This window comes from Lepidochelys kempii, chromosome 7, assembly GCF_965140265.1.
Source record: "Lepidochelys kempii isolate rLepKem1 chromosome 7, rLepKem1.hap2, whole genome shotgun sequence".
NCBI classification, from domain to species: Eukaryota; Metazoa; Chordata; order Testudines; family Cheloniidae; genus Lepidochelys; species Lepidochelys kempii.
The window spans coordinates 111,015,762-111,042,934 of NC_133262.1; the positions used below are offsets into that span (position 1 = coordinate 111,015,762).

Sequence of the window (27,173 nt, forward strand, 5' to 3'; positions counted from 1 at the left end):
CTTGAGCAAGAGTATTTGGATTTAACAAAACAGTTATTTTGATGTAACAGTTGTCATTCAAGGACAGAGCTTCCATCTGATTAAGAGCCAGTTGGCTAAAATTCTCTGAACGAGGCCACAGTATTATCTAAGTTTTTCTTTCCTTAATTGTCTACTGATGTGGTGGTAATGGGGAATCTTGGGGAATCCAGGGATGAAAGTCATCTTGTTACCTCCCATACTTCCAGCATGAGGGAGACTTTCTTGTACTTGACTTGGTGTCAGCATCCTGACACCGTCAGCCTGTTAACCACCCAAGCACTTTTTTGGGCTTTGCCAACCCTTACTTTATCTTGTAAGTTAACAGTAGGTGCACCCGAGTCCCTTGAAACATTGCCTTATAGTATTCAGCCCCTTAACCACGGAACGCTCACAGAAATACCAGATTTGCTGTTCCCAAAAGAACAGTATACACATCAGCTTGAATGAGTCAACTCAGGGTCAGCATTTCACTCAATACCACATCACTGAGATGTATTTATAGTGAAAATAATAAGTTTATTATCAAAGATTTAAGTGATAGAAAGAATATTGGAAACAAATAGTTACATATAAAACAAAATCAGATACAGTTTCTAGGGTAAGGTAAAAATAATAATAAGAAAGCTATTGCTTTCTTTTATTTAACACTTCACATTTTAATACTGAAAAACCTCATGTCCTTAAAATATATAGAACTCCCATACTGTTTTAGCTAGAATAAGCAGATTAAGTATCAGAATGGATGAATTTGCAAGACCTTGAATTTGGAAATACAACAGATATCAGATTTGTAGTATTGTGGCTGTGGAAGTAAGTGGTGGTAGAATCAGGAGGAGAAGGTAACTAAAAGACTTTTTAAAATGGGTGTCTTTCTTGCACATGAAGGAAACTTTCTGCATCTTCTATCTAGTGAAGCATGTCTACATTCTCTACAGCTGTGTCTGATAATGGAACTTACCAGAATACTAAGGCTGTGTCTGTGTGAGAAAGATGATCAGTTTAAACTAAGGTGTGAATTTAAATTGATTTAGTTAAACTGGTGCTAATCTGTATGGACACACTTATTTCAGTTTAAACATGGGAAATTTTTAAGTTGAATTTTGGATCAGGTTTAACTTAAACTAAAATAAGAATATCCACCTGGGTTTGCACCACGTTAGCTAAATCTGCACTGATTTATCCTAAACTAGGTTTTAAACAGCATCCCATGTAGAAAGGCCTAAAAGATTCAGAGGGCACAATTTTGTATTCACACTTGTGTAAATCAGGAGTAAAAGCAATGTAGAACTGAGTGTAAGGAAGAAGAATCTGACTCAAATTCTAAATAACTCTTTAACATGCCTTCGTAGTTTTTCCATACACCGCTGAAAATTGAGACTTTTTTACTTGCAACGCACAATACATCTCACTAATCAGAATCTCCAAGTTATTTACAAATGTGAGTAACTGGTAGCATCCTCAATTCATTTAACATATAAAGAAACAGACATTGAAAGAATGGTTCAAAGTGTCAGAGCCAGCCAGTGGTACCCAGGTAAAGAAACCAGTTTGTCTCCTATCTATTCTCAGGTTGCAACCACCAGGCAATTAGACACATTAACTGTAAAATTATACCTTTACTTTTAAATCTAAGCCATTTAGCACATTCCTTTACAGTCAATTTTTCATCGGCTATTTTTAATGCTAAAACTGAAGTTAACAACCACGGTAGACCTTTTAACATGTATTTTGGGTTATTTAAAGTAACATAGAATTTTGTCCAAACATCCCATGTGTGGTACTAGCTAAAGAAGAATTTATCAGGAACTTGATTCACAGTTAGTTTCTTAAGAATGCACCAGAACTTTGCGGCAGAACCAAATGCAGAAGCTAAACAGATCAGAGAAGCAGGGTCTTACAAAGACTACTTTCTAGTAATGATTTGTTATCGGAAGTTAAATACCACAATTGATCACTTATGACTTACATTTAGTTAGTTAATGAGTTCAGCTAAACAATAACTGATTCCAAAATAAAGCAGGTGATTTGACACTTGACAGTATGACCCAAAAACTTTAGTTTAACCTATTTTAATTCATCATTACAGAACTTGTTATATAGCTTTTAAATTGACTCCATATTTTCCAAGAAGTATAAGCCAAAAATGTAATGTAAGCAAGACTTTGGCATAAAATGGTTCTTTGCTATTGATGTGACAAACCTAATCAGGTAACCGAGGTCTTGAAAAATGTAGTGAACATCTAACTGGAAGTCTAAACTTCTTAGCCAGAATTACCTTTTAAAGATAATATTAGAGGCACCAGTGATGTCCAGGAGCAGTAATTTGTTGAGAATCCCACCTCCCAGCTCTCCTTAGCTGGAAAGAGAGAAGATGATGAGACTTTTACTAAGATGCTGTTTCTGGAGCCTACTGATATTTTTATATCTCCCCTTTCTTGAAAAACACGTGCCTGCTACAGATTTGAAATTCTGTTTGCTGTAGCTGCCAGAAGGGAAAAGACGCATCTATTATCTCCTATCCTTTGCTCACCTAACCCAGGTGAAAAAGTTTCTGCTACTCTATTCTCCCTCTTTTTCCATTTTCTGGGTCCTTCTCCCCATGGAAAAATTCCAAGGCCTGCCTCTGTTGGTAGTGGTATCATTATGACATTGTCATCATTCATGACAGTTTCAGTGCTGCTCACCTGGTTCTTAATAGCACCAGTGAAACTGACCAGAGACTTCACTATATTGCTTGGCAAACCCGTGATAAACAGAGCTTTCTATAGACACTGCAGTTTATCACATTTGGAAGATCTTCATAGCCACAAGAGCAAATAACTTTTTATTTAAGCATGTTTATTTTTTTATTGGAATAGCTTATACAAAGCTCTAGGCACCCTGACAGGTAATTAATATTACAGCAAAACAAAACCCCAGCAGCATCAAATAACTTTCAGAAAGGAACTTGGCTAGTCTGCCACCAACTAAAAAGCTGCTTTCCACCCTTTCATCATTCCCTCTGCCTACTCCAAAAATCCTGTTGAAGAATATGTCTTTTGCAGTGTGCCCGGAAGGCCACCAAATTCAGTGTGTGATAAAATGAAAGCCTTAATTCTGTTGGTATTGATGATTTTGGCCATTGGTTCAGAATAGCAGAGAGAAGGGTTTTTTAAAATCTTTTTTCCTATTTTTTTTCTCCTATTGTCTAATTATGGGTTCTTGCAGTCAGAAGGTAAATCTCAGAATCTCTTGTCCTCTAAAAGTTTTAAGGTTTTTGGTTTTTTTTTTTAATTAGAATGTAGTAGTAGGTTACTGGTGTGCTTTTTGGATCAGTGAGGGCATAAGCTCTTTGACATGTGCATGATAACCAAATACTGCATTTTTGTGCCTTGCCTGCAATATATGTAGTTCTGTGTGACACAATCCTGTGTAGGAGAATTACATGGGGACCAAGAAAATCTCGGTGAATGCAAAGGATGGTGGGAATACCAAAAAAAAAAAAAAAATCATAAAATCAATGGAGGTTGAAAAATTGTGTGTGTGAGAGAGAAAGAGAGAATAGATTTATAGTGGTAATTATATTTGTTTGCTTCAAAAACTGATCCATTTAAGGATTAGAGTTAATTGGTTTTGTGGGCAATGGCACTTCCTTTCTCAAAATGTTGACCCCCAATCCTACCTCCTGTTTGAAAGGATGTGTGTGAGATTTTTTGTCACAATTGCAAATGAAAATAAAACTACAGCACTGGCTTACCTTTCTTACAATTGTGGATTTTAAAAAAATGCTTGCTTTAAGACCAGTGTTGTATTTTTTGGGTAGGTAGATGCTGATAGGGTGAAAGCCTAGGGGAAATCTGATAAAGTTCTGTTGCAAACATCTTCAGTTTGATATCAAAGTGTGTGTGGGGGGAACTTTAATGTTTTGAATGTTTGCTTTTTTATGTGTTCTGATATCTCAAAAAAGACTTGTTTCAGACTTTGTTCTCAGTGAGGACAAATGCCTTTGTTATTTTCCAACAAACTTTAGTGTTTTTCTAACTGGTCTGTCATAACTTGCATATTTTCAAGGCTTTCAGTAAAACCTCTCGGGTTTATTTCAGATGACTACTAATCTTATCATTGAAAACTCAAGTTTATTTTTCAGATTAAGATAATGTACGACACCTAATGCTTTGGTTAAAGTGGGAGAAGGTATGGCCTATTGTTAAGGTTCAAAACTGGGAGTCCAACTTCCCATTGAGACTCTGAGTAAATCACTTAATTTTTGCCTAAGTTTTCATACTTAAAAATAGGGGTGATACTCTGCTATATAATATGGGTATTATGCAAATGTATAGCACTTAGACATTCTCAAATAGAAAGTAATATGCACACATGAAAGACTTATTCCTTTGCATAAGTTGGTCTTAGATCTTGTAAATCTTTGTAACAAAATAAAAAGTTAAGCTTTTAGAAAGCAATTTGAATGAGGAAAGTGAGTTTCAGCAATGTGGTGTCATAGAATGCTGCACTCTAATCACTATGGAACTTAATCTCATGTTGACAGTTTCACTGTAGTAGCTAGTCATTTCATGTTATTGAGTGACTGTGGTAAACTGCTTATTCAACATTCCTGCAGTGATTGCCTCAAGTCACCAACACTTGTCTCTGTATATAATTCATGTTCACACTTGCTTAGTTTTGAACTGTTTCAACATTTCATCACTCTCCATTGAACAATAGGAGAATTTATTAATTGTACTGCAAGGCAAACAAAATAAAATAGGGGGTATACTTGAGAGCGTGAAAGAAGCATTTGGGGGAAAATATTAGATACTCAAATGACTGGTTTGGTAATTCAGTAAAGAAGTGTCAGTGGGGACTGATAATCTACTAGTGGTTCCATTTTCAAAATGTTAATAGTATAACATTGAATTGTGCCTTTTTCCAGAGACATTACAAGTGATAGGTTGGACCAATGAAGTTATGAAGCAGAGCAGTTTTATTCTGTGTGTGTATATATACATATATATTTTGAACAACTTACAAGTTTTCCTGAAGATAGTCAAGTGAGATTTGTATTTGAATGGGACAGCTTTGATAAAATAAAGAACAGCAGTACGTAAGTGATGAGAAAGCACCTAGTCACCTTACATATGCTTCATTTTAAAAAATGCATCACTGAGGGTGTCTAAGTATATGTTTGCAAAAAGACAAGGAGTACTTGTGGCACCTTTGAGACTAACAAATTTATTTGAGCATAAGCTTTCGTGAGCTATAGCTCACTTCATCGGATGCATTCAGTGGATGTTTATTTTACTGCTGTATTATGGCTTCTGAGCAATTAAGTGGATTTGGGTTTAGAATTAGGTTAACTTTCATTTTTGGAGTAATAAGCAGTCATGATTTTTCTGAGTAAAAACATAAATTCACATATTTTTAAGGCCAGAAGGCAGGGACCATTCTAGTCATCTCATCTGACCTGCATAAAAGGCCACAGAATTTCACTAAAGGGTTCTTGCATCAATCCCAAAACTTCTGATGGAGCTAGAGAATCTTCTAGAAAGGCATGCTCATGATTTAAAGTCTTAAAGCAATGAATAATCCTTGGTAAATTTTGTCCAAAGGTTAATTACCCTCACTGTTTTTAAACAAAACCTTATTTCTAGTCTGAAACTATTTAGCTTCTACATTTGGTCCTTATCTCCAAGGTGCTTAGCACTCTGTGACTAGGGTATCTAGAAGATTGCCTTTAAGCTCTAAGATAAACCCCAATTGACAGCTTTGCTCTCTTGGTGCAATGGGACTTCCTACAATTAAGAGCAAAGCTTGCTGGTGCAGGAGACAACTTATTTGGGGGTTGGCCCAAGACTGTGGAACAAAGTCTCACAGGCACTATGGACTATTGCAGACCTCACCATTTTCCACTCCAAGAACAAGGTGCAACAAACATATATAGCTGAGTTTTTAACTATGTTCCAGAACACTCCACTGCACACATTTCTTCCCCTAGTGAGAGGATGAGGGAACAAATGTGTGATAGCTGTTAGTTATGTTGTTAATAGACTACTGAAAGGCATTCATTTACTACCGTGATGAGTGTGGTATAGAAAATTTATAGAATAACTTCAGCCATTGGATCTTGTTATGCCTTTGTCTGCCAGCTTAAAGACTCTTCTACTATCAGATATTTTCCTTCTATATAGGTGCTTATAGACTATAAGTCGTCATCTCAAAATTTTCTTTGTAAAACTAAATAGACTAACTACCTTAAGCACTAACATATTGCTTTGTGTATTTTTGGGTTGCAAAGATTTAACCAAGCACAAAGTTTGGCCTGCAGTAACTATTATTGGTGATGTGTGAGACACCTTCCCAGTTTCACTCTTAAGTTCAGGTTTATTTTTCAGGGCTGTTACTCTTTTTGTTGCTTTTAAAAACTTATTGTGGCATTCCATAGTTAGTGTGTCACTGAATCCATCTCAGATATTTTTAGTTTACAAACAGTAAGGTGAGTTTTATGTTTTTCTTTTCAGAATAGAACTCCATTTTAGCCTAACAGTGCATTGGGGGGAGCAGAAGGGGGGAGTGTTGTGGCTTTTCAGCACTGCTGAAGTGTCAATGGACACCTTAAATTAATTATTTTAGATGGTGACAAAAATAATAGAACATGAGACCAGTTTAACAGAGACTTGTGAAACTCTGGGATTACATAAGAGTGATAGAGAACTGAAAAGAGAGTGCAAGGGATGGCAAAGGTAAAAAGTAGAACTTGATATTTGGGTGCTGTAGAGTGTGGGGGAGGGGAAGGGCAAGATCCTTCCTGTCTGTGTTAGAGCCTAGATGATCTCTGCTTCCTTAGCTCCTGTAAGCCTGAGGAATGAAAGGCTGGCACAAAGAATCAAACCAGTCTCTCCCACATAACCGGGAGGAATAATACTGTTAGATAAACAGGAGTATTCAAATATTGATGAGAAGATCATGTTTAAATCATGTTTGTATAGCTTGCTATATTCTGATCAATGGAAAAAGTCAACTCCTTTTTTTAAAAACTTGAAATCATGGTAACAAACTGTATCTCTGAAATGCCACACAGGTTGTAGCTGTCAAAGTTTGACTCAGACTCACAATTTATCAGACCACTCTGTTTTATTAGCAAAGCTGCTCTGCTAATACATTTAGAAGTGAGTCCCCTGAGTGGGGCTTCTGTCTTTTAATTTATACAATTTTTTGGAGAACAAGTTACAGAGAAGTTACAGACAAAAGAAGAAAAAGATTTTAGTCACCACCCTTCGAGATCCCTGAGACCAGTCACGTATCTTCAATTACCTGCCACCCTTAACAATCTCCTTTAACAGCTTCCAGTTAACTTAACTAATTGCCCTTCACACCTTCCATTCTGATGCCTGCTTCTTAGACGTGCTGGCTCTATCTTAATTGCTTCTCCATTCAAAAGCTAACTGTCCCTAGGTGTGCTCCCTCAGATACTTTGTAACATGTTTTGGCATGCCCTCTCATATACAATGTATCCAGTATGTCCCCTTATACAATGTTATACTTCCACATAGCAAAGTATCAAAAAATGAATCGTGTTTGAAAATCTAAATCGTAGGTTGAATTACAGGTAAAACATGGAATGGGAAATAACCTTCTGACTGAATTCTCCACTGTGCATGGTGATAAAACATATTTCTTCTAAATAGCACTCAGAGTTGTAGAAAAAATGCTACCTAAGTATTTGGTCTGTGTATACAGTATCTTCACTCTAAATTCAGTGAATAGTTTATTCAGATATGATGTTAGTTTGACACTCACTTGAGCAACAGTAAAATTGTACTATGTTCAGATAGATTTTAGTTATCTATAGTAGTGGTAGTTTGGACAGCTGCTACCTGGAGGTCTTATTTTAAGATCTAAAGATGGTAGCGAATAGTCTTATTAAAATATATAGAGAGTTTCCCCCACAAAGTGCCATTGTTAGATTTTTAACTATTTTATAAACCAGCCTGGTGTTCTTGAGGAACAATTCTCCCTCCTCATACATAAAAACTGTATCTTTTGTTTACAAAAAAAAATACATTGGGATCACAACAGTGAAATACGTGTCTCATATTCTCTGATTCTTACAAGGTGTTAGTGAAGAATATATTATGGGGCAATTAATGATAGAATTGACACCCTGAGTACATTAACTTCTTAGATTACAAATATGATGTTTTAAAGAATATAACTTGAATTATATTAGCATTTAATTCCTATTTTCAGGGGTTTGTTGCCAGCTAAAATTCTATCATTCAGTAAGATTCTTTCTTAAAAAATAAAATATCTAGAGATCTTCTATTGTAACATTTGTGAGGGAAATGGGGGAAAAAGAGGTAGCATTATAATACTTTGGTCTTTGAACTTCTATATTTAAAAATACTATGTGGTATGGGGCCAAGGGAGATATTTTACATTTCAACCGCAATGTCTTGCGAATCTTTGGTTCTCAATGTGTACACTCTTGCCTGTTTTGGCTTAAAGAAAAGGTCTAAAATATATCCAAATCCTTGATAGAAAATCAAGGAGAAAGTTCACTATGATTTACAATACTTATCTGCAAGTTTACATACATCATCTGTATGAGTTTCTGAATCTTTCCTTAGTGGTGAACTTATTTTTTGTTTTCCTGTGTCAGTTTTAAACATCACTGTAACTCTGTGAACAATATATTCTTATGGTAAAGGTTGCCTGTATATAAGTACTAAGATCTTCATGTTGGTTTTGTAATATGATGTGTTAAAACAGGATCACATTTTGTTTACCAGTGTCACTAATGTAATTTAAAACACTTAAGCATTTTGTACATCTGGTCTTGTTTACTGTGAATGGTGGTAAAACCTTGCTACTCCTATATAAAATCTGTCTGTTCCCATGTACGACTCCATTTTGAGTGAGACTTGAAGATGATGATGGTGAGTATGGAATTCCATGTTGTGATGTAAGCATTAAAATAAAAATCAAATAGGTGGTGACTTTACTAGTGAAAATTAATCTTGCCATAACTCACATGTGTAGCAAATGACCTATAATGCCAAGAGGGTTACTATCACAGGCAAGTTTCAGAGTAGCAGCCGTGTTAGTCTGTACTTGTGGCACCTTAGAGATTAACCAATTTATTTGAGCATAAGCTTTTGTGAGCTACAGCTCACTTCATCGGATGCATACTGTGGAAAGTGTAGAAGATCTTTTTATATACACACAAAGCATGAAAAAATACCTCCTCCCACCCCACTCTCCTGCTGGTAATAGCTTATCTAAAGTGATCACTCTCCTTACAATGTGTATGATAATCAAGGTGGGCCATTTCCAGCACAAATCCAGGGTTTAACAAGAACGTCTGGGGGGTGGTAGGAAAAAACAAGGGGAAATAGGTTACCTTGCATAATGACTTAGCCACTCCCAGTCTCTATTCAAGCCTAAGTTAATTGTATCCAATTTGCAAATGAATTCCAATTCAACAGTTTCTCGCTGGAGTCTGGATTTGAAGTTTTTTTGTTGTAATATAGCAACTTTCATGTCTGTAATCATGTGACCAGAGAGATTGAAGTGTTCTCCAACTGGTTTAGGAATGTTATAATTCTTGACATCTGATTTGTGTCCATTTATTCTTTTACGTAGAGACAGTCCAGTTTGACCAATGTACATGGCAGAGGGGCATTGCTGGCACATGATGGCATATATCACATTGGTGGATGTGCAGGTGAACGAGCCTCTGATAGTGTGGCTGATGTTATTAGGCCCTGTGATGGTGTCTCCTGAATAGATATGTGGGCACAGTTGGCAACGGGCTTTGTTGCAAGGATAGGTTCTTGGGTTAGTGGTTCTGTTGTGTGGTATGTGGTTGCTGGTGAGTATTTGCTTCAGGTTGGGGGGCTGTCTGTAGGCAAGGACTGGCCTGTCTCCCAAGATTTGTGAGAGTGTTGGGTCATCCTTCAGGATAGGTTGTAGATCCTTAATAATGCATTGGAGGGGTTTTAGTTGGGGGCTGAAGGTGACGGCTAGTGGCGTTCTGTTATTTTCTTTGTTAGGCCTCTTCTGTAGTAGGTGACTTCTGGGAACTCTTCTGGCTCTATCAATCTGTTTCTTCACTTCCGCAGGTGGGTATTGTAGTTGTAAGAATGCTTGATAGAGATCTTGTAGGTGTTTGTCTCTGTCTGAGGGGTTGGAGCAAATGCGGTTGTATCGCAGAGCTTGGCTCTAGACGATGGATTGTGTGGTGTAGTCAGGGTGAAAGCTGGAGGCATGTAGGTAGGAATAGCTGTCAGTAGGTTTCCGGTGTAGGGTGGTGTTTATGTGAGCATCGTTTATTAGCACTGTAGTGTCCAGGAAGTGGATCTCTTGTGTGGACTGGACCAGGCGGAGGTTGATGGTGGGATGGAAATTGTTGAAATCATTGTGGAATTCCTCAAGGGCTTCTTTTCCATGGGTCCAGATGATGAAGATGTCATCAATATAGCGCAAGTAGAGTAGGGGCGTTAGGGGATGAGAGCTGAGGAAGCGTTGTTCTAAGTCAGCCATAAAAATGTTGGCATACTGTGGGGCCATGCGGGTACCCATAGCAGTGCCGCTGATCTGAAGGTATACATTGTCCCCAAATGTAAAATAGTTATGGGTAAAGACAAAGTCACAAAGTTCAGCCACCAGGTTAGCCGTGACATTATTGGGGATAGTGTTCTTGACTGCTTGTAGTCCATCTTTGTGTGGAATGTTGGTGTAGAGGGCTTCCACATCCATAGTGGCCAGGATGGTGTTATCAGGAAGATCACCGATGGATTGTAGTTTCCTCAGGAAGTCAGTGGTGTCTCGAAGGTAGCTGGGAGTGCTGGTAGCGTAGGGCCTGAGGTGGGAGTCTACATAGCCAGACAATCCTGCTGTCAGGGTGCCAATGCTTGAGATGATGGGACGCCCAGGATTTCCAGGTTTATGGATCTTGGGTAGTAGATAGAATATCCCAGGTGGGGGTTCTAGGGGTGTGTCTGTGCGGATTTGATCTTGTGCTTTTTCAGGGAGTTTCTTGAGCAAATGCTGTAGTTTCTTTTGGTAACTTTCAGTGGGATCAGAGGGTAATGGCTTGTAGAAAGTGGTGTTAGATAGCTGCCGAGCAGCCTCTTGTTCATATTCCGACCTATTCATGATGACAACAGCACCTCCTTTGTCAGCCTTTTTGATTATGATGTCAGAGTTGTTTCTGAGGCTGTGGATGGCACTGTGTTCCACACGGCTGAGGTTATGAGGCAAGTGATGCTGCTTTTCCACAATTTCAGCCCGTGCACGTTGGCAGAAGCACTCTATGTAGAAGTCCAGTCTGCTGTTTCGACCTTCAGGAGGAGTCCACCTAGAATCTGCTGTTGTCATCATGAATAGGTCAGAATATGAACAAGAGGCTGCTCGGCAGCTCTCCAATACCACTTTCTACAAGCCATTACCCTCTGACCCCACTGGGTCAGTTAGATTGAGCACGAGTGAGGAGCTAGGCTCTGTCGGTCATAATCCGATGCTCTGAGGCTTTGCAGGACTGAACCCAGAGTTCCATGGCAAAACACCCCATCTTTATAGTTGTAAATTCCCATTTTAGTCCATGCATTCTGCAATGTCATCCTGTAATCATTAGTCCTTAAGTGGTGTTAATCTTGGGGTTTTCTGCTGTTATCATTTATTTGTTGTTTTGCCTTCGGGGGTGCCTGCCTCACCTCCGAGGTCATCAATGCTGCTAACGTGTTTAGCCTCGAATGCAATGGATATTTTCTGATTGTCTCCTGGTGTTTTCAAGTCTCTCACTTTTTCTTGACCATCTGGACATTTGTGATGGCTTTCGCACCTTATCTTTTCCTGATGCATGCATTCCTCATTTACGCAAACAGTCTCTCACAGAAGTCTTCAGAGATATACAGAATACATTGTAAGTTAAGTCTTGCTAAATCTTTTATAACTAAAACCATTCACATTGGGGCTTCAGGCCCTCAACATTTCTCTAATCTATTTATCATAGACACAATACAAAATCTTGTCTCTTACTAACTAAACTTTATAACAGGTCCTAATTGTAATACATATGGGATACAGGATCCGAGTCTCAGACAGTCATTCCTTTCTGTTATTCAAAATGGGTGGCTGGCTGAATGAATGAAATCAAAGTTTACATCAATTCTTATAGTACAATTCGAAAATTTAGCCCTACATGCAGCCCTAACCCTTCTTGCCCCAAGAGCCCTCACCGAATAACTTGCTTCCCAAAATAAAAGCTGCTTACTGGGAACCTCCTCTGGTGTTTGTCCTTCCTCAAGCACTGGCCACCGCGACTGGCTACCTTCCTCCTGGCTTGAGAACAGCTCCTGGCTGCATGCATCTAGGGATGCCAGGGTATCTTCCTTCTCCTCAGCACCCTCACTCCTGCTTTTCTGCTCCTCCTCCTGCTTTGTTGGACTGTGCTTTGAAGTGTCCATGGTGGTACTCGGAGTGGAGGTGGGGTCACCCCCAAGTATCGTGTCCAGCTTTTTGTAAAAACGGCAGGTTGCAGGGGCAGCACCAGAGTGGCTGTTTGCCTACGGCTGGAGTGCAGCTGGCACTGGACAGCTTCCTCCCCCCAAACACTGATGAGGTCTGGCACCTCGCCATCGCTCCATACTGGGGATCGCCTGGCACATGGAGGCATGGTCACCTGGAAAGATTCGCTGAGAGCACTCCACACCTGGCTGAGCAAACAGGAAGGAGATTTTCAAAATTCCCAGATAATTTAAAGGGTGGGTCTGATGGTTGGTCACCTGAGGGCAGGGCAGTAGAGTTCAAAGTGATGACCAGAGTGGCTAGAACAGGCATTGTGGGACACTTCTGGAGGCCGATCAGAGTGCATTAACAGACCAGGGCATCTACACTGGTGCTGTGGCGGCGCATCATACGTTATTCCACTCGCCGAGGTGGAGTACCAGGAGTGCTCTAGCCACGGAGTCATTGCCAGTGTGGACGTGTCATGAGTTAAAGCGCACTAGGCTGTTTTAATGTGCTCTAACTGGCAAATGTAGCCATGCCCTTAGAGATGTTCCAATAAGCTTCTTTCACAGACCAGACTTCTTCCTAGTCTGGGCCCAATCCTTTTCCCTTGGTACAGTTCTTGTTAGATCCAGCTCAGGTGGTAACTCTGGGGATTTCTCATGACTGGCTGCCCACTTTGTTCTGTTCCACCCCCTTCTATATCTTTGGCACAAGGCGGGAATACTTTGTGTCTCTCTCTGGGTTCCCACCCCTTCTTCTAAATGGAAAAGCACCAGGTTAAAGATGGATTCCAGTTCAGGTGACATGATCACATGCCACTGTAAGACTTCAGTACCCACTTGCTGGCATGCACACACAGGAAGGCTTACAAGTAAACAGAGCCATTTACAACCAATTGTCCTGGTTAATGGGAGCCATCAAGATTCCAAACCACCATTAATGGCCCACACTTTGCATAATTACAATAGGACCTCAGAGTTATATTTCTAGTTTCAGATATAGGAATGATACATTCATACAAATAGGATGACCACACTCTCAGTAGATTATAAGCTTTTTAGTGATACCTTATATCTAGTTCTGTTTTGAACCCTGTTATAGTCTTCGCCTTCACTACATCCTCTGGCAAGGAGTTCCACAGGCTGACTGTGGATTGTGTAGAAAAATACTTCCTTTTGTTTGCTTTAAACTTGGTGCCTATTAATTTCATTTGGTGATTTCTAGTTCTTGTGTTATGAGAAGGAGTAAATAACACTTCCTTATTTACTTTCTCCACACCAGTCATGATTTAATAGACCACTATCATATCCCTCCTTAGTCGTCTCTTTTCCAGGCTGAAAAGTCCCAGTCTTATTAATCTCTCCTCATATGGCAGCCGTTCCATACCCCTAATAACTTTTGTTGCCCTTTTCTGAACCTTTTACTAGTCTAATATATCTTTTTTGAGATGGGACAACCACGTCTGCACGCAGTATTCAAGATGTTGGTGTACCATGGATTTATATATAGGCAATATGATATTTTCTGTCTTATTATCTATCCCTTTCTTAATGATACCCAACATTCTGTTTGCTTTTTTGACTGCCGCTGCACACTGAGTGGATATTTTCAGAGAACTATCCGCATCAACTCCAAGATCTCCTTCTTGAGTGGTAACAGCTAATTTAGACCCCATCATTTTATATGTATAGATGGGATTGTTTTCCAGTGTGCATTACTTTGCGTTTATCAGCATGGAATTTCATCTGCCGTTTTGTTGCCCAGTCACCCAGTTTTGAGAGAACCATTTGTAGCTCTTTGCAGTCTGCCTGGGTCTTAACTATCTTGAGTAGTTTTGTATCATCTGCAGATTTTGCCACCTCACTGTTTACCCCCTTTTCCAGATCATTTATGAATAATTTAAATAGGACTGGGCCCAGAATAGACCCCTGGGGGGACACCACTATTTACCTCTCTCTCCATTCTGGAAACTGACCATTTATTCTTATCTTTGTTTCCTATCTTTTAACCAATTTTCCACTGATAGTACCAATAGGATAATGCTATGATCTGTTTTGTCAATATGCAACCAATCTCGGAGTCAAAACCAGTAATCAGCAGAGCACAGGCATCAAAGGTTAGGCAATGTGCCTCTGTGTAATTATGGAAGCGCAGTTCATGTGAAGTCCCTCCAACTTTTCTCCTGTTGCAATGGAAGTTGTGTTTCAAGGCTACAACAGGCTGGTGAGAATACCTCCAACTGGAACCTGTTCAGGAAAGCACTTAAGTACATGCTTAACTTTAAGCACATACTTAGAGATAAATATTTGATTAAATGCTTTCTTGAATTGGGCCCTCTGTGAGAATGTCCTTGATATAGTGGGCAAACTGTGGAGAATCTGTGTAAGAACTTCCTTGTGGAGAGGTAAGTGGAAAATGAAAAATAGATTAGAAAATGAATAATAGATTAGTGCTCAGCATGGGGGAAGTGGTTTTCCAAAGTTTTCTAAATCACCTTCAGAAGTCTCTCAGGTTACAAGCCGGGTACAGTGGTCAACTGCACAACATTATCAGGAAAGCCTTGCATAAACTAGGAGGAGCGAGCACACTGAGAGCAAGAGCATATTCAGGGAGAAAAAATTTCCTCTACGCTAAAGTAAGCAGTAAAAAATGTAGTATACATATCCGTAATCAATGCTGTATGAGAACAGTCAGAGAACTGACTGAGCTCCAGTTTCCCTTGATCTGTTTCAGAACAACTCCACCATGTATTCAAACAGATTTGTAATAAGGCAAGTCAAACTGCTCTTGCAGCATGCAAATGCATAAAAAGGGGCCCAAGTTCTTTAGCAGGTATAGTGTTCCTATAGCAAGTAGCACTGCCGTGCTGCTCTGCTCATCAAGATGAGAATAGAAAGATATGCTCCAGAAGATGAGCAGGCCTGGAAAAAATAGTAATAGCTTCCAGTTGGCTGAGTCACTTGTATTCAAAGATGATCAACCTGTTTTTCAAAGAACCTCTTTGGTGAAGAGATGGAAGACCCGCTCCAACACAAGGAACCCCTGTGCGTTTTGCCTATGTAGTACAATTATTGAATAGGAAAGGCAAAAAGGGAGAGGCGTCTCCAATAGTTATCTCATCCATGCTACTTTGGGCATAATCCATCCTGTGGAAGTTGTTCTCCCTCTGAGATTCTAAAAAAAATCCAGATCTTTTAGCTTTCTTCAAGAAAACATGAATATGGGCATGAAGGAGAGTTCTTTGCAGTGGAAACTACTTCCAAACAGAAATGTGGCCATTCTTAGGCCTGTCTTCTCTGGTTAAATAAAGAAATTAGTTCAAGAAGTGTACTTCAAGATTTTTCAGCTTGTTTATTACTGACAGAAATATTAAGTGTTTTCAGGACTCTCTACCAGATTTATGACTTTCTGGTAAAGAGGTGAAGCATCTGTGCTAGTTACCTGCAAAGAAGCCAACTGAGTATTGGTGCATATTTTGCCAGGCACTACAGCTCAGATTTTCAAAAGTGACTACTAGTAACAAACATCCTGATTTTCAGAGGGTGGGTGCTCAGTACTTTATGAAAATCAGACACCGCAAAGATTCCCCCCCCTACCCCTGTAAGGCATCCAAAATCACTAGTTACTCTTGAAAAATGTAGTCATAGACTTTGAGTCCAAAGATGATGCAGAAAGTTGCTGAAAGCTACTTTGGAGTAAACATATGGTACTTGTAGGATTGTACAAATATTGTCTTTCCATCATCTAGGCAGGGGTAGAACATCTACAAACTCCCTTGTGAAGAATTCTGCGATAGTGAGTTCCATCCTTATCTTCCCTTATGTCATCAAAATATCATATTATCCCTCAAAGTAATGGGAGGAGCATAATGTATGCATATGGATTAAGTGAAGGATCTTTAAGAGAGAAATAACAGGTACTACATTTCCTCTTGTTTGGTAGATTTGACTAATTCCCTCAGGGTACTGAGAATTTATGCATGTGATCCTCCTGCATTAATGGGAAAATGGAATCCATGAAGTGGGTGGAGTGCTAAAATGTCAGAAAACTGATTTTGCATATTTTCATAAAATCTCCTGAGAAGACCCACATGCTGCAATAATGAGGCGTTTTTAATTAAATTGAACTATTTTTACGGATGTGGTAAAGCTAAGATGCTTTGATCGTGTTTGAGACTGACTATCAAATAGAAGTATGCTTTGATTTGCTAAAATCAGTTGGTTGTAGAGCCAGTCATGCTCTCTCAGTACAGCTTTCGTTGGTTTCAGTGTGGGCAAGAAAGTGAATTCTGCAAAATAGACCTTGGTTTTTTGTTTTGCTTTTAAGTAAGGATGAGCTCATATTTTGTCTGTCACAGGTGATCTGTAATGGAGCTTTCAGAGTTATAAAACCTTTCAGCAAAGGCATTGGTAGGATTATGTAACTTGTTAGACAATTTCTTTAAAAAAATGTGTATTTCATGCTTTTAGGAATGGCCTATAATGGTTTTAGAATTTTTCCAGGCAGTTTAGGATTAAATTTGCCTACAGTGTAATAAACCTAAATTAAATGGTATTTAAGCTTGAAACAAAAAAAAATGATAATTTAAATGTTTTTAAGTAGCAAAAGCATGACTTTTTATCTGGTGTTGCTAAATCAGAGTAACTTTAAATGATTTCATTAAAGTTTATTTATTGGATTTCTCCCATAGGCAGTTAAATGGTCTCTGTACCCCCAAAATGGAAGAAGTGCAGTACTTATTTTTTCCAAATGCAAATTAGTAATGGTCATCCCTGAATATCTTCCTTAATGGTACAATCTATTAGAATAAATCAGTGTTTTGTTAAATACAAGTAACTTTATAAGATGCTGTCTTTCGCTTTCCGTTCAGGAACTTGGTTCTTGCTTGTTTACTCTTCTTGCAAATACAGTTTGAAATATCTCTCTAAAACCCTTCAGAGTAACTCTGCACTAAAAAATTTAAATTTGTAAATAATGTCTGTTACATTTTAAGCTTCGACTGTTTGTTTTGTTGGCATTTGAATTTAAAGCCTATTTTAGTTTTAAAGTATTGTGATTAACTGAATATTTAATGTATATCTTCTAAAATAAGCATGTAACTTGACTAGGAATTTGTAAACCTGACACTTTTAATCTATGGAAGTAATGTAGCACTGAAACTTGTATAACCCAAAGTGATGATGGGGTTGTAAAGAGAAATCTGAGTAATTGTTTTTGGAAAACGCTGTCATTAAATTCCCTGCACCAAACAGGTGAATAATTTAAAGCTTTTTTTTCTCCTTTCTTTCCTTTCTCAGAACATGTTATATGATCATGCTCTTGCCTTTTCAGCTGAAGCTGACTTAGTTTGCAAATTATAACCTTTCTGTGCAATGAAAAAGGTCTGGTTCTCTTTAGCCAGTCTAATTCTTCCTTTTTCTGAAGAGCAGAAAAGCAGTCCAGCTGCTGTTGATATTTTAGTTTGTCTCTCCTGGTATTTAGCCTGTGTCTGTTTCTGCATTGTGGTTCTGGATATCCTTGGCAGATAGAGTGAATAGAATTACATAAGTCCTTGTTTGTCTTTGGCCAGGCAGAGCTTGGTGGTGGGTTGTTTCTTGGTGCTCCTGGATACATTGTAGATGAGTAGGTACTGTGATGGGACCAGATAATTTTAGCTAATAGGCTGACACTCTATTTTTTTTTCCTCTTCGGTATAAAAGACTATTCCTGTCTTCATTTTGTCTAGTAAGAAAACCTGGCTTAAAGCCCACAAAACAATCCACGTACAATAGCTAATACAAATAGATGCTAGTTTGGGCCAGACACTTTTTAAAACATTAAATATTAATTCAGGCTGTTTTGCAATTAGATGGATAGGGCTTTTCCCAAAATTTGAAAAGGAGGGAGCAGAAGATTATGTGGTCTATATACCCCCACGATAGAAATGCAGAATTTGTTGTTTTGTTTTTTTCCTACAGTAAGTTATAAGATATTTTGGTTTGGGTTTTCTTTGAGTTAAAGGTGGGGATAAAATACCAAGTGTGCTGGATTTGTCACCCTTCAAGGCTTTATGGGAGAACCCTGGATGGAGGGTGTGGATTCTTAAGCATAAAGGGAACTAAAGTAGTTTTAGGTAGAGTATTTGAAACAAATTTCTCTCTCCCTTTTTTGGCTTTATATACAGAAGGACTGAGTCTTGTGCTATTTTAAGTGTAATATCTTTAAGTATTCGCTGAGTAGTTCTCTTTTAACAAGATTTCTTTGACATCATCTGACCTAGTGTTGTGAAAACATGCTTTTGCTGCTTGTTTTCTGTCTTACTGTATTTGATTGAAATGCACTGTTGCTATTTAAGGACTGACTTACACTGAAAAAGAAAAATATATTGCATTCTTCTTGCAAAGATTATTCAGAGACACTGATGGAATGGGTTAGCCAACTAGTACATTCTTTTATCTTAATTTGAAATGCCTCAATTTTTTTTCTAACTAGTAAGGCAATTTTAGAAATGTTCTCCTTCAGCACAAATTTGAAATTCTTTGCATGGATGGAAGTTGACAGCTCTATTAGTGGAGGAATGTTGATGAGTTTTTTTGAGGAGAGGTAACTAACCAGAGTATGTTTAAAATGTATCCAATTTACTGGTGACTTGAGTTTGAAATTCATTGTATAATTGCTCCAGATAAGCAAAAAGTCGCATTGTTTAGACAACAGCACTACAAACACTAAAATTTTAAAAACTAGTTCTGATATTGGGTTACTCTTTCTTCATTCTGTAGTGGGTGTATTTGATTATTGGGAACAGTTGCAGAGAAGTCAACTGAAATAAATTCATGTTGGCAACTCCATAGTTAAGCAATCTTCACAGGGAAAATGAAATGGCTTTTTATGTCTGTCACTGCTTTGTGGTGTACAAAAATTCTTTGAAGTAGTGGTGGAGACATTTAGAACTTTTTTTGGTTTTGTCTTTCAGCTTAGGAATGGTCTTATAAATTTTGACCATGTATTAAGGTAGGATAGTAAGCCAGAAGGTAGTTTTAAATGTTGGTGAATTTAGTTAGAAAACTTGCATCTACTAGAGTTATACAGGGATGTGCTGCCTTTCACATCATGTATTTTGTCAAAGACTTGGTGCGAAAGTATAAAAATCGTAAAACTATGTACAGAAGAACCTCAGAGTTACAAACACCTTGGGAATAGAGGTTGTTCATAACTCTGAAATGTCGTAATTCTGAACAAATCATTGATGGTTCTTTCAAAAGTGTACAACTGAACATTGACTTAAAACAGCTTTGAAATTTTACCACGCAGAAGAAAAATGCTGCTTTTAACAATCTTAATGTAAATGAAACAGGCACAGAAACAGTTCCTTACCTTGTCAAATCTTTTTTTAAACTTTCCCTTTTATTTTTTAGTAGTTTACATTTAACACAGTTTTGTACTGTATTTGTGTTTTTTATTTTGTTTTTTGTCCTGCTGCTGCCTGAGGCATACTTCAGGTTCCAAATGACCTGTGTGGTGTACCAGTCAGTTCGTAACTGGTGTACATAACTCTGAGGTTACTATATTGTAGGGTGAGGACATAGCCAGTTTTAGAAGGCAGTTAAACTATTCAACTTACTTTAACCAAATTAAGGGAAAGGGGAAGTTATTGATCACTATTCACTATATTGTGTGGATTTCAGCTGACCAGCTGAATACAAACTTAAGCACTACAGTATGGAAAGAATATAAATAAAATGAAAAGACTGTAAAGCAGTGGCTCTCAACCTTTCCAGACAAGACTCCTGAAAGTAATTTGTCTTGAGTACCACCAAGTTTCACCTTATTTAAAATTGAGTTGTGTACAGAATCAGGCAAAAAACACAAAAGTATCACAGCACACGATTACTGAAAAATTGCTTGCTTTATCATTTTTACCATATAATTATAAAATAAATCAATTGGAATAGAAGTATTGTACTTACATTTTAGTATATAGAGCAGTATAAACAAGTTATTTTCTGAATGAAATTTTAGTTTGTACTGACTTTGCTAGTGCTTTTTATGTAGCCTGTTATAAACGTAGGCAAGTATCTAGATGAGTTGATTAACCACCCCCTGGAAGATCTCTGCATACGTGTATGTCTGGTTGAGTACCACTGCTGTAAAGGACAGCTTTTAGGAGTGCAAAGGAGTACTACTGTAATGAGAGAGAGGTTTTGGAGGCAGTGGGTTATGAAGAACTGAGGAAACCGTACAGCTTGGAAAAACTGGCTATGAGATAGAATTTAACTATGTACATACTTAAAGGGTTACTGAAAGTGGGAGAGAAACTCCTCATTGTTGATAAAACTGGAAATAACTGGTTGAAACCAAAATAAACCAACTTAAAGATGGCCTGCACACTTGTCAAGGTTCTTCCCTACTCTGAACTCTAGGGTACAGATGTGGGGACCTGCATGAAAGACCCCCTCAGCATATTCTTTCCAGCTTAGGTTAAAAACTTCTTCAGGGTACAAACTTTGCCTTGTCCTTGAACCCTATGCTTCCACCACCAAGCGTGTTAAACAAAGAACAGGGAAAGAGCCCACTTGGAGACGTCTTCCCCCCCCCCCCCCCCGCAAGAATATCCCCCCCCAAGCCCTACACTCCCTTTCCTGGGGAAGGCTTGATAAAAATCCTCGCCAGTTTGCATAGGTGAACACAGACCCAAACCCTTGGATCTTAGGAACAATGAAAAAGCAATCAGGTTCTTAGAAGAAGAATTTTAATTAAAGAAAAAGTAAAAGAATCACCTCTGTAAAATCAGGATGGTAAATACCTTACAGGGTAATCCGATTCAAAACACAGAGAATCCCTCTAGGCAAAACCTTAAGTTACAAAAAGACACAAAAACAGGAATATACATTCCATCCAGCGCAGCCTATTTTACTAGCCATTAAAGAAAAGGAAATCTAAAGCATTTCTAGCTAGATTACTTACTAGCTTTTTACAGGAGTTCTGAGCTGCATTCCTGATCTGTTCCTGGCAAAAGCATCACACAGGGACAGACCCTTTGTCCCTGTCTCTCCCCCCCCAGCTTTGAAAGTATTTTGTCTCCTCATTTTGGTCAGGTGCCAGCGAGGTTATTTTAGCTTCTTAACCCTTTACACGTGAAAGGGTTTTGCCTCTGGCCAGGAGGGATTGTATAGCACTGTATACAGAAAGGTGGTAACCCTTCCCTTTATATTTATGACAACAGCAATGAAAAATGTGTGCCTCTTTTGTTGCTTTATGATGTAAGTGTTTGGGAGGGAGTTTAGAAATATCAGAAACATGAAGCTTTGTGATAGTTTTGCTAAAGGTCTCCTTGAAGAAGTAGAAATCTTCAGTTGAAGGGGCTGGGGTTTTTGAATTCTCAAAGTGAGCTTTTACCCAAATCTGTCAGGAGTTTGAGTTAAATAGTTAACAAACAAAGTTTTAGAAAGTTACGACAGTCTTCCCAGCTCACCTGCTAAATTTTCATTTTCATTTTGTGATGTTATCCCACTAGTTCCTAATCTTAGTCCTCCACCCAAACTGGGAAGACAAGCCATGGTATTTCTGATATTAAACAGAAATCTATTTTAAAAAAAACCTAATGGACTGGAAAAACCCCCAACCTTATTCAGCTGCCTTTTGTAGATTACAAAGAAGCAGTAAGGGCATGCACACGATTTAAAAAAAAAAAAAAAAAAAAAAGGATGGACTTCACACATTCCTGACAATTCTGGTTCTCTAATGTATGTTCTCTAATCTCTAACTTTGTCAAATATTTTAGCAGCGTGCCTGTTTTCTGTTATGCTAGCTGGCTGCTATGGGGTGAATGCAGTGAAGAAACACTATGTAGCAGCTTTGTTTTCAAGGTATCATGTGACTACTCTTTGGTTAAGAGGAGAGAGTAGACCAAGGACAAGTTTGTTCAGCAAACTGATGATATGTAAAATATGTAAAATGACCAGCCAATGAGACATTCACTCGAGTACTTATCAATCCCCTATGATGACGTGACTCTGAAACTCTGGTTCAGATAAAGGAAAAAAGTAGGAGATGAAACCTGTTAAATCTACTATGTCTACTATGGGGGTGTCTCTGAAGAAACAATTGAACAAGGATTTAGACAAATGCCTAGTTGTTAATTGGCAGTGGAGTGGAGAAGGGAAGGTCCTTACTTCAAGGTTGGACACTTGTAAACAGTAATGAATGATAAAGGCTAACTTAAAAGAGCCTAATCTCATCTCGGGATATAACTGACCAATTTCAAAATTGGAGCAGAGTATTCACTTTGACGAGTGACTTGAGCCTTGCTGAACAGGCTGATGGCATTATAGAAGGACTTAGGAGGTGAACTAATAAAGATATATCGGAAATTGGCATTGGGAAATATGGTGAGAAGGCACAGCAATACTCAGAAAAACATGGTACTACTTGCAAGTGCTTTTTGGTAAAATTCTATCCATTATCAAAACATTTTCTGATTTTTGCATGACATATATAACAAAATGGAAACTGTCTTTGGACAAGTCTACACTTCCAGCACTGCATTTACACCACTGGTGCACTTAAGTGAGGACACTACTCTGCTGACAGGAGAGCTTCTCTTGTCAGCATAGTTAATCCACCTCTGCGAGAGGCGGTAGCTATATTGATGGGAGAAGCTCTCCCATAGACATAGCGCTGTTTACACTGGGGCTTAGGGAGGTATAACTGCATCAATCAGGAGTGTGGATTTTTCACATGCCTGAGTTGTTATACTGATGTAAATGTATAGTGTGGACCCAGCCTTTGGTTACTGACTGAGGTTTAACAGTGTCATAGAAATACTGGTGGGCTACTTAAGTCAACTCTCTACCTCACAGAAAGAGCTCCTTTATGTGCAGCTGCAGTGGACTGGAGCCTCAAATTTATAAGAACTGTACAAACCAGAGGCTGATGTGAAAGACTGAAACTTCAAGCCAGGTCCTGGGACAGAATCCTGATGGGAATCCAGCTCAGTTGTTCCTTGTAGTGGCTGAGTGACATGAAGGTTTGGTTTCGCACAAAGGTTTGTTTCAGGATGTTGCTGGACAGAGGGAGGAATGCTCCGTCATTCATCTGCCTCTGGCTGATTGGCCTAGTTTTATATCTGATAAATGTTTGGACAGTTTTTCTTTAAGTGCTGTATAAAGGCATTCCATGTATTAAAGATGGACTAAATATAATGGTAGATGTTGAAATCCTCTGAAAGTATTATAGAAGTGCAAAGCAGTTTACAAACTCCAATTACTTAAGTCGGGTGTCGGCAACCTTCGGCATGTGGCCCATCAAGGTAGTCCGCTGGCGGGCCGCTAGACATTTTGTTTACTTTGACCATCCACAGGCACTGCCCCCCCACAGCTCCCAGTGGCTGTGGTTTGCCGTCCCCAGCCAATGGGAGCTGCAGGAAGTGACATCCCTGCAGCCCGCACCACTGCCCGCAGCTCCCATTGGCCGGAAACAGCGAACCGCGGCCACTGGGAGCTGCGGGCGGCTGTGCCTGCGGACAGTCAACATAAACAAAAGGTCTCGCCAGCGGATTACCCTGATGGGCCATGTGCCGATGGTTGCAGACTCCTGACTTAAGGCTCTGGCTACACTGCGCAGCTTTTAGTGACATGGCTGTGCCACTAAAAGTCGCACAATTGTAGTTGCTGTTTGTCGGCAGGAGAGAGCCCCTGCTTACAAAGTGCTGTTCTCACCAGCACTTTTAGTCGGTAAAAGTTTTTTGTAATTCTGGGGTGTGTGTGTTTTAACGTCCCTGAATGACAAAAGTTTTTTCCGATGAAGTGCCAGTGTAGACATACCCTAAGTTCACAACACTCCTGAAAATGGAAAATATTGTCCCCTCTTTTTATATGGAGAAACTGGAACAATGAGACGTTGACTTGTACAGGTCATACACAATCTGTTGCAGAGCTGGGAATAAACCCAGATCTCTTGGCTAAATCTCATTAAATTAGCTTGATGAAGAATGTTTGCGACAGTGTTGTATCTGTGTTGGTCCCAGGATATTGGAGACTGGAAGAACAGCTCTGTGTAAGCTAGAGAGCTTGTCTCTTTCACCAACAGAAGTTGGTTCAATAAAAGATATTAAAAGATATTACCTCACCCACCTTGTCTCCTTAATGAAGAATAGCCATTTTGCTAAAACACCAGTGTAAGTTAGTATTTTAAAGTAATACTTAAGTACAATATTTTAAATAAATCCACTTGTTCATTAAGTGTGGCTGGATTATTCATACTACTGTATAAATGTTGTATTAAACTAATGTAGTTTATCTTGCTTCATAACCTAAGCAGGTTTCAGAGTAACAGCCATGTTAGTCTGTATTCGCAAAAAGAAAAGGAGTACTTGTGGCACCTTAGAGACTAACCAATTTATTTGAGCATGAGCTTTCGTGAGCTACAGCTCACTTCATCGGATGCATACCATGGAAACTGCAGAAGACATTATATACACACAGAGATCATGAAACAATACCTCCTCCCGCCCCACTGTCCTGCTGGTAATAGCTTATCTAAAGTGATCATCCCGCCCGCCCCCCCCCCAAAACTCACTCTCCTGCTGGTAATAGCTTATCCAAAGTGACCACTCTCCCTACCAGCAGGAGAGTGAGTTTGTGTGTGGGGTTTTTGGAGGGGGGTGAGGAAGTGAGAGAACCTGGATTTGTGCAGGAAATGGCCCACCTTGATTATCATACACATTGTGAAGAGACTGGTCACTTTGAATGGGCTATTACCAGCAGGAGAGTGAGTTTGTGTGTGGGGGGGCGGAGGGTGAGAAAACCTGGATTTGTGCTGGACATGGCCCAACTTGATGATCACTTTAGATAAGCTATTACCAGCAGGACAGTGGGGCGGGAGGAGGTATTGTTTCATGATCTCTGTGTGTATATAATGTCTTCTGCAGTTTCCACGGTATGCATCCGATGAAGTGAGCTGTAGCTCACGAAAGCTCATGCTCAAATAAATTGGTTAGTCCCTAAGATAACCTAAGCAGTGTTCCCAGCTGACATTTTGCAAGGCCATTATGGAAGGAGTAAACCTGGCTTCTGGGAATTGGAGTACCTGGTATTGTTCTTTAGCAACCCTGTTTAGTGGAACAAAGGAGTAGCAATGACAGCTCTGCAGGGAGCACTCTTCACTGGAGGGAATGTTGCATCCGATGAAGTGAGCTGTAGCTCACGAAAGCTTATGCTCAAATAAATTGGTTAGTCTCTAAGGTGCCACAAGTACTCCTTGTCTTTTTGCGAATACAGACTAACAGGGCTGTTACTCTGAAACTTGCTACTAAGTGGTGTTTGTTGTGGGGGGGACTGTCTGCAAGAATGAGTGAGAGAGTGCATGCATCCGATGAAGTGAGCTGTAGCTCACAAAAGCTTAGCCTCAAATAAATTTTAGTCTCTAAGTTGCCACAAGTACTTCTTTTCTTTTTGCGGATACAGACTAACACGGCTGCTACTCTGAAACGTAAAGGATGTCCCTATCCCTACGGGGGGCAGGGGGAATTGGAGGAACTGGGCATCTGTGAACCTATCATACACTTTTATTACAGATAGCCCATGTATGGATTTTACAGTAAGATAACAAGGTGGCTAAACGTTGCTAGTTAATGTGTATCCAGTCACCAGTTGCCAATAGGAAATAATCTTTCCAAACATTTTTACTTAATAGATGTAGTTGGGTTATCTCATACTTGAACAGTCTGTAAACTGCTCAGTTAACTAACTAACAAGTAATTAAACCCTACTTGGAATAATAGTACACTGAGGTTTTACATTTAATTTTGTAAACATCCAATAGATTATCATTAAATAGATGGTAATTGCTGGGTTATGAAAATTGAATGTTGTAAAGAATCAGTTACATGTAACTAACTAAATGCTCCAAATTTAATTTCTTTATTTGTAATCTACTAGTATCAGTGGAAACGAAAGTATAATCCAAACTCGTTTTGGCCTAGGACTTTAAGGATCTATTTCCAAAAGCATGTTGAAGCCATTAGGCAAGAAAAATGACAGCAGAGCCTGCTGTTTTGTAATTCACAGCTTTGTTGGTTTTAAATGTACTTCTGTATTCTAATTCCATATTAAAAGAATATTATCGGATAACTCAATTATCTACAAATACTCCAGAACTCATGTTCAACTTGAAAAGAAAACCTTAACTGCTTTGCATACTTCAGTACATACTGTATTGGAGTTCCTAGAATTTGGAATGGTCTTTGTAAGTCATCTTGCATTAATGCAAAATTATGACTGATATTTTTAAACTCTCAACGGTCAGGAAATTCAAACGTATACTATTTTCCTCACTCTAGCTGATAAATTTATATCTAAAATACACTGCTAAAATTATTTCTAAGGTAGCTATCATCATGGTATCTAAAAGCACAGTACTGTATGTACAATGTGGTTCTTAAGATGCTATAGAAACATACCTCTGAATTTCCTCAATTTTACGTTTGCAATATTCTGATAGAAATTTTAGTCATAAATTTTTTTTTCTTTTGATTTCTTTATTTTTAAGATAGTTAAAACTAGACTTTTCCTTCTTTCATACAGGCTGTGTGAGTAGTGTGGGAAGAGGTGCTGAAACTATGCTCTAGGAATGCTGACATCTTCATCACCGCATTTACTTACCACCTCTTAATTTAAAAAATG

At 38.8% G+C, this 27,173-nt stretch overlaps 1 protein-coding gene across 2 annotated transcripts in view; it reads left to right on the forward strand.

Moving 5' to 3' along the window:
• The window catches only part of PDZD8 (PDZ domain containing 8), a 148,331-nt gene that overhangs the window by 8,488 nt on the left and 112,670 nt on the right, over window positions 1-27,173 (forward strand). The window lies entirely within an intron of this gene.